Source organism: Theropithecus gelada, chromosome 10, assembly GCF_003255815.1.
Source record: "Theropithecus gelada isolate Dixy chromosome 10, Tgel_1.0, whole genome shotgun sequence".
Taxonomy (NCBI): Eukaryota; Metazoa; Chordata; class Mammalia; order Primates; family Cercopithecidae; genus Theropithecus; species Theropithecus gelada.
Window position 1 is genome coordinate 75,669,048 of NC_037678.1, and position 8,475 is coordinate 75,677,522.

Here is an 8,475-nt window from a genome sequence, read left to right on the forward strand (position 1 = left end):
GGTTGTTTTGTTGGGTAAGCATGTGGCAAAGAGGAGCTTCTTGTCCTGGGCCAGGGCATGCATCAATCAGGATGGGTAACTTTATGCTGCAATAACAAACAACTCCAACAACAAAGGTTTTTTTTTTTTTTTTTTTTTTTTTTTTTTTACAAAACAACAGCATTTTAATTTAATTTTCCAAGTGATCATTTCCAGTTGTTTAAATGCACCTGTTCAAATCAAAGTTCATCATTTTGTTTGGAACGACTTTTGTTTGAGAATCAAATGGTCATGTAAATGAGAAAGCAAATAAGCATATAATGACAGAAAAGTAAGTGGCAAAATAACCACAATCTTTGTTCCACTGGCTACTGCAGTACAATAAATAAAATGACAGTTAACCAAAAACACCTTTATTTTCGTCTTCAAAGAAGAAGCTCTTTTCTTCTTTTTCCAGGATAATCATGATTAACTTACAAAAATGGGTACACATCTTCAAAGCACTTCCCTTTAACGGGAAACTTAGCTTTATGGGATTTAAACATTAGAAGGTGGGAAAAAAAAAATTCCATTTTCTTGTCATTAAAAGACAAAACAGAATCTAGCTAAGTCAAGGAAACTCATTCACACTTCAGGTCCTTCTCCTCCAGGAACCAGCATTGTTATATTATTTCCATTTAGCAAAATCTGATCTAATTTAGTAATCCTTCTTCCTTCTGGTGTGATTTCAAACTCAGTGACATCTTCCAGTACCATATTGACAAAGTCATCAAATCCTAGAAGAGTACCAACAATTTCCTTATCACTCTTCATCACAATGTAAATTCTTGATCCTATACATTTGTCCACAAGCTCTAACGGCAGCAGCTGCGACGGGTTGGTAGTAGCGTTAGCCGCCATGGCTACGCCGGAAGTGCAACAAAGGTTTATTTCGTGCTACACTACATGTCCATCATGGGTGGGTGAGTAGGTAGGCTCTGCTCATTGCATCTCTCATGGACCTTGGTTGATGGAATAGCCACAATCTCAAATGTTGCTGGTTTCCTTGCCAAAGGAAAGGGAAAACCTCAGAACTGTGTTATGCAGGTAATGAAACGCACCATCCGAGAAGCTATATGCAGAGCCAGCTTCATGGCCATGTAACTCTTGGGCAGTCACACAGGGCTCCATTCTCAGAAGCTTGTTTTAATGCTCTGCTGTTGCCATCTCAAAATTATTAATACATTTTTGAACAAGAAGATTCTTATTTTCATTTTGCACTGGACTCTGTAAATTTATTTTTAATTTTTTTTTTCTGTGAACCTGTGGGTTATAGTGAAAAAGTAATTTGTTGTTGTTTTTCACTTGTGTCCTACTGTCTTCATCAGAAATATCTTTTTTTTTTTTTTTTTTGAGACAAGGTCTTGCTCTGTTTCCCAGACTGGAGTACAGTGATATGATCACGAATCATTGCAACCTCTGCCTCCTGGGCTGCAGAGATCCTCCCACCTCAGCCTTTTGAGTAGCTGGGACTATACACACCACCATGCCTGGCTAATCTTTAAAAAATTATTTGGAGAGATGGGGTTTTGCCATGTTTCCCGGGCTGGTCTTGAACTCTCGGACTCAAGTGATCCATCCACCTCAGCCTCCTAAAATGCTGGGATTACATGTGTGAGCCATTGCACCGGCTGGCTCTGTAAATTATATAGCCAGCCCAGTGATATGTGTCACTTGTACTTCCACCTCATTAACCAGACCTGGTCACATTGCCACACCCCAACCACAGTACCAGAAAGAAGGAAGAACCAGAAATATTTCGTGAACAGCACAGAAGACAATCATAAAGTGTCTGTTATAGTCTTTTGTTTTTCAAGGCTGAGGGGAAGCTTCCTCTTGGTATACAGATCTTTGGGTGGGTGGAAGAACTTATTTGCATATAGGCCTCAGGATTCTCTGTGAGAGAAGGCATAAAGATTCCAGCTGCTGTTCCTGGATATTCAGAGTTAGGGGAATCTGTTGGTGTGAACCAAGCCCAGGGGTTGGGAAGGACAATGAGGTTCCAGGATTGAAATTAACTAGGCTGAGGATGGTGTTAAGCATGAAGACCTAGGGACCTTGGTGAGGGAGAATTTGCTCTGGTCTGACATGTGTGTGGCTGGGAGCCCTCTATCACAGTGGTCTTTGGGATATGATGAGTGCATGCGGCCTTGTAAACCAAGATAGCTGCAACCTGGTATCTCAAACATGGGGCCGTCACTGCATCTGGGCCAAGGACATTCATTAGCAGGAGACAAAGATGTATTGGCCCAGTCTTTGACACTGACAAAAATGAAAAGTTATAGCCTCAGAAATTGGTGGGACTCCAATTCTCCCTTTTATTTGCATTTGGAAGTGGTAATGATGCTCCTGTAAACTGATTGAGGCTCTGCAGGTCTTAGAAAATCGGTGAGGAGGAGCCTCCTTGAGAGAGATGCTGAACTTCCCATAGCAGGACATGAAAGATTAGTTAAAAACAACATGAAAGAAGATGCTCATGTTGTATCTTGAGCTGGAGAAGCAGTTCATATGGTTGCTTGCAGCTCAGCTAGAAGAACCTGGCTCATGTAAAGTTGTCTAAAAGGACCCTATTGACTTGAGAGGAACGTCTCCGTTAGTCCTTGGGGCAGCCAAGACAAATATCAGTGGGGCCACTGGACTCTGCTGTGGAGAAGAAGCTGTGGGGGGTGCAAGGGTGCAAGTTCATGGGGTCTGGACTCAGCCAGAGCATGGATCCCTGGGCTCAGCCAGAGAGTGGAGGCTCAGGGAGTGGTGAGCTCATTGTTGGAGAAGTTGTGTCCCAGAAGACTTGTTTGGATTCATGGCATACCCATGGCCATGTGAAAGAGATGAGTGGGACCAATTCTGCTCTTCACTTATTCACCCCAAGGTCAGGGCTCCTTCAGCTCTTGCAGAGAGTCTTCTGGAAGACAGGCATAGAGAGGAAAAACTGATCCAATGCAACAAGCTTCATGAAATGAGCATTTCCCCTGCCCTAGTTGCTATTGGTGCCCTTCCCAGATGCCCTTTCCCAGGAAGAAGCACCATTTCTCCATCTGCTGTGCGTGTTGGTTGCTAGAGGGGGCTTCTTCTCCTCAAGATTGCCATTAGTTGAGGGGGAGCCACCTTGTCTGGGAGGTTATGTGTTCTTGCTGAAGAAGGGCAGCCTTCAGCCAATGACTGCCACGGTGGTACAAAAGACTGGCCCTCTTTTCTCAGGATGGGTCAATTCATGCTCAGAACTCCATGCTAGGCTCCAGCTGAGCCCACATCCTTTGTCAGGCCCTTCCTCTGCCCTGTCTGCTCCTCTCACTTCCTTTCTCCTGATATCCCTCTTCCAATAAATTAAGTGCATCCAAATCTGTCTCAGACTCCACTTCCAGGGTGCCTACCCTTTCTTTTGTGGGCTTGGTGAAGTGTTTTGCTAAGGAAGGACAAAGTTGCTGAACAGTGGGATGGGGGAGGTGGAAAAGGGAGGCAGTTTTTTTTTTTTTCAATGGTGGAAATAAACTTCACAAAGACTGAGGGCAAGGGGTAGCATGAAAGTCACTAACAAGGGTCTCCATGCAAGTCCAAAGGGATCATGGAAAACCACTCATTATTTGAGGAACCATGGTCAGTTCTTATAGTAGGGACGTGGACTGGGGTCTGAGTTGACACTGTGTTTGGATGCAAGTCAGTGTGGTTTGGGAAAACACATAGTCACCAATTTTTGCCTTTCCCTCCCGTTTTTCTTGTCCCCTTTCTCCATCCTCTCTTCCCAGATTTGCTTCTCACCCCTAGAACTTTCCATTCATTTTAGGTGAGGCAGGGGTTCCATGAAGGGAGCTGTTATGAGGCTGTTCTTGCTCAGTGACGCTGCATTGGGCACTGACTTTTGACCTGTAGCTTCTCACCCTGACTCAGCTACATGAACCACTAAAAGTAGCTGTGCTTGGTGAACCTCCAGTCTTTCACTGGAAATGTCATGTGTGGCCCTAGTTCACTATGGCTCTGCCCACTTCTCCTTCTTGTTCTTCTTAGTCTCTCTCTCTTTAGAATCTCCTGGTTTTGTCTTTGAATTTCTGGAATTCTAGTTTCTCTTTACAGGATTTCTGACACCAGTCTGATGGTGTCCATATTTCTTTCCTGCTTCAAATCTTTCACTGTTGTCCCTTGGCCCTTCTAAGATCTTCATCATAGCTTGCAAAACCCATGCTTACTCTACCTCTCTCCCCTTTGCAGCCCCCTATCCCATGCACCCCTGTCTTGGCCCTCCACATAATGCAGCTCTGTTCTGTTTCTCAAATTACTATAGATTCATCTGCACCTTTGTTCCTGCTGTTCCTTCCCCTTAGATTGCTTCTTTCCCTGACTGACTTTTCAAGAATAACTTCAAGCTACTTTTTCTCTCTTTATTTTGTCTTGTCATTCTGGGGGCAGCTGCCTGCCTTGGGCTCTTTCCTGACCATCTTCCCTCTATCATGAGTTCTGACTTTTAACTCTCAATAGCACCAATGTATTGCGCTTCTAGACTACACAGTTAGGCCCTAAGCCCCTTGGAGTCTAGGACTTCTTTGAATCTCCGGTGCCCTGTACAGTGCCTGGCACAAAGCACCTGGGGTAGACACAGTGCACTGGACTCACCATCCATGCCAACTTCCTTCTAGTGACCTTTTAATATGAGGGGCTGGACAATAAAAATCCATATGTGCCAGACTCCCCTGAAGCCAGGGTTGTGAAGGGGATTAAGGCTAACTTTCTGTTGCTTTCATTGGTTCTGCTGATAAGTAGGCATTGCCCATGGAAACACTGAGTTTCCTGCAGTGCATTCTAGTAGATGGTCATTGGTTTTATAGGTGCTGAGAGGCAGGGCTCAGGACAACTATGTTCCATGTTTTTTTTTTAGTGGATGTCTACAGAGTGTGACGTTGTTCTAAACAGGTGGTTGTGCAGGAAACTTCTGATCCTGACACCAGTAAGGTGATGTGTCCCGTGTTTGTGGCATAGGAAGCAACTGTCTTGCGGAGTTGTTGCTTTGGGCATTGTTGCTGTGTCTTGTTTTTGGTGTCATGGCTCTTTCGACCTTTCCAAAAGTTTTCTTAGTTTCTTGGATTGGATCCATTTTCACTTAATGCAGTTCAAATAGCTCCCAGTTTCTGCAGTTGATCTCTGACTATACAGTGTTTGCAGAATTGAAAGTTCAACCGATTCTCATCTGGTGGGTTCATTTCACAGATGAGGATGCTGAGGTACAGAAAGAGAACAAAGTAAGGTAACAAAAGGGTAAGAACTGGAAACCAGGGCCTTTGCCTTTTAGTCTAGCGCTCTTCCTCCTGTACCAATGTGACATTTCTGTTTTCAGTGTCCTCATCCTTCCCTGCCTTATTCTGAAACTGCCCAATTTTCCAACAAGCCATAGAACTGAAACCCATAGAACTAAAGCCTATAGAACTGAAACTTGAGAAACTTACATTTGAACAACGAAATCTACCTGCTGCCTTTTGGCCAACTCCTCTTCCTTGCCCTTCTGTTTTCCTTTCTGGCTGTATAAACCCTTAAGTTGAGTCAAGGAGGAGGGATGGATTTGAGGTTTGGCTCCTGTCTGTCTGACATCACCTGTGATATAATAATCCCTTCTTCCCAGACAATACTGATTGTCTCAGTGACTGGCTTTCTGTGTGGCAAACAATGGGACCTAGACTGAACCCCTAGTGTTCAGTAACAATTCTCTAGAATAAATCTGTCACTTCAGTAAGTGGGGTGGGTGGGGTTGGTCAGTGGCTTTGAATACTCAACTTATATTTTAATATCTTACTGCTGATGGCACAGAAAAATCTTTTAGTGATTTTGTGTCCCGTAGATTCAGTTTTGGGCAGGCATTAGCTTTATAAAAACACTGGGAAGGGGCCAACATTCATCTTTAGCTGCCTCACTTTTGGGCTCCCTATGTTCTCCCATCCTTGTCTCTCTCCCTTGAATTCTCTAAGGAAGTGGGATGTGACAGACACTGCTGGTGCCCTGTCCATGAGCGTGGGTCACACCATTGTGCTGCATGCAGGCCCTACAACTTTTAGCTGCCAGCCCCTGAATCTTTTTGCCTAAGGGCTTTCTTTGGAAGCTGAGGTACAGTCATCCCCTGCAGCTGGAAGTACTGGAGAATTAACTCCCACCCTACCAGAGTAATTCTTAACAGTGGCAAGTGGAAGTTGGTGTATAAATACCCCAGCTCCCTAACCCCTTGGGTGGGAGAGCTCTCAGTCATGTTCTACATTATCCTCAGAGTTCCCCAGTGTATTTGGGCTCCAGTTGCCCAACAGCAATGACTTTCTGGTTAGCACACTGTGTTGACTACTTTCTCTTCTATTCCTCATTTCACTTCCCCACTTCCCTGTCAGTATTTACCAGAATAACTTTCAGTAAATAACTTGCTCTAAAATCCTTGTCTTGGGGTTTGCTTCTGGTGGAGCCTAAATAAGACAGAGAGGTCTTTCCCTGAAAGTAGGATGGCAAGTCTCTTAGAGGGTGGTTTAGGAAGCAGGTTGGGAAGGGATTTACAGTCAGAGGGTTCTTGCCAGAGCCCACTAAACTTTTCCCTGGAGGCGGGTCTTATAGACCCCTAGTGCCTCTTAGCTGTTGTCCCTGTGTGCTGCTGCCAGCTGACACTCTTGCTTTGGGTCCCCAAGATAGGCTTCAAAAAGTAGATTCATTTTAGTAAAATCTTCAGTGTCTAATGTAGTGCTCTTGTAGTCATCCCATTAAAGAGGGAGAATATCTGGTCCCTTGGTCAAACAACAAATCCTTCAGAAAATGGTATAATTACCCTGTGTTTACCATTTGAGTTAATCTAACCTCTACAATATAAGGTTTACTTCGAGGACTCCCACCTACATTTGGCTAGGCCCAGAAAATCTGTAAACTAGAGTAGAAAATACTCTCTTCTGCCTGTAGAGAGCAATGACGTGTCGGGGCAGAGGTCCCAGGAGACAAAGAAGGATGAAAGTGGTCCACAGCCTAGGCCTGCTTCACCACTCAACCCCAGGCGTTTTCTTCTCTTCTCTTTTTGTTTTTGAAAAATAAGCTCCAGAGAAATGATAAGGAGTTTTAAAAATAAAAGCCAGTGGGGCAGCAGCAGCATCCCTCTCCCTGGCACCTCTCCTCTTCACCCGTGGCTCTCAGCACATGCAGGGCCCACAGCTCGGTCCCTAGGGCCTTGTTCTCCAGCCTCCTTCACCACCTTTGGCCCAAGGCCTCTGCCCTGACGTCCAGCCTGGCCAAGGGTGGCCAGCAGAGCAGGGAGAGTCAGAATGACCCACACACTCAGAGATAAGGCTCCCAATTTGTTGATTCAGGGGCTTAGTTATTCTCTAAATAAACGTTCCTGCTTCAAAAACTTCTTTCAACTCGAGCTGAGTGTTGCCTTGTTACTCTTTCCCAGGGGAGAAGTTTGTGTTTTGCTTTTTCTAAATTTATGTAAACTGTTCCCACACTCACACCCACTAAATACCAAGCTCCTCTGATCCCCTCCCCTCTCCAGAATGGCCACGGAGCAGGGGTGCTTGGGCTGTGATGAAATCACACATCCTCTTAGAGTCCCATGGGATCAAGTGGCGGTAGGGGCAAGGGAGTTTCTGCTGTAAAGACAGGAAACCTGAAGGATTGAGGACAGACAACGGCCTGAGGTCACATAAGAACAGGCAACACAATCTGAGAAAGTTACTCTGCCTCCATTTTACAGATGAGGAAATTAAAGTGTGAGGGGAGTGGGTTGAGGGGTTAGTGAATCAGCCACATGAGTAATGGGAAGTTCAACCCAAGGACTCTGCCCTGATGCTTCTCTGCCTCTGCAACTGATAGTGCAAGTTTTTCACTGTATCAGTTAGCTATTGCCACATAACAAACCTCCCCAGAACTTAGTGGATTAAAACAACAACTATGTACTTAGTTCATAATTTCTGTGAGTTGATAATTGGCCAGGCTTAGCTGAGCAATTCCTTTTTTTTTTTTTTTTTTTTGAGACGGAGTCTCGCTCTGTCTCCCAGGCTGGAGTGCAGTGGCCGGATCTCAGCTCGCTGCAAGCTCCGCCTCCCGGGTTCACGCCATTCTCCTGCCTCAGCCTCCCGTGTAGCTGGGACTACAGGCACCTGCCACCTCGCCTGGATAGTTTTTTGTATTTTTTAGTAGAGACGGGGTTTCACCGTGTTAGCCAGGATGGTCTTGATCTCCTGACCTTGTGATCTGCCCGTCTCGGCCTCCCAAAATGCTGGGATTACAGGCTTGAGCCACCGCGCCTGGCCAGCAATTCTTATTCTAATCTCAGCTGGGCTCATTCCTATGTCTTCAGTCACTCATATTTGTCATTAATATTTGATGGCCCCACTCACATGATATGATTGGCTGGCTTTTGGCTGGTGTGATGGGCGTAGCTGAACTACATGATCTCTTATCTTCTAGAGGGCTAGCCTAGGCTTATTCTCAGAGTGGTAGCTGTGGGTTTCC

At 45.1% G+C, this 8,475-nt stretch overlaps 1 pseudogene across 1 annotated transcript; it reads right to left on the bottom strand.

Annotated features, from left to right (window-relative positions):
* Positions 1-370: 370 nt before the first annotated feature.
* LOC112633202 lies at positions 371-890 on the bottom strand (annotated as a pseudogene). Its single transcript, XR_003121499.1, has one exon. The product of XR_003121499.1 is annotated as a U6 snRNA-associated Sm-like protein LSm5 pseudogene (transcript).
* Positions 891-8,475: the final 7,585 nt, after the last annotated feature.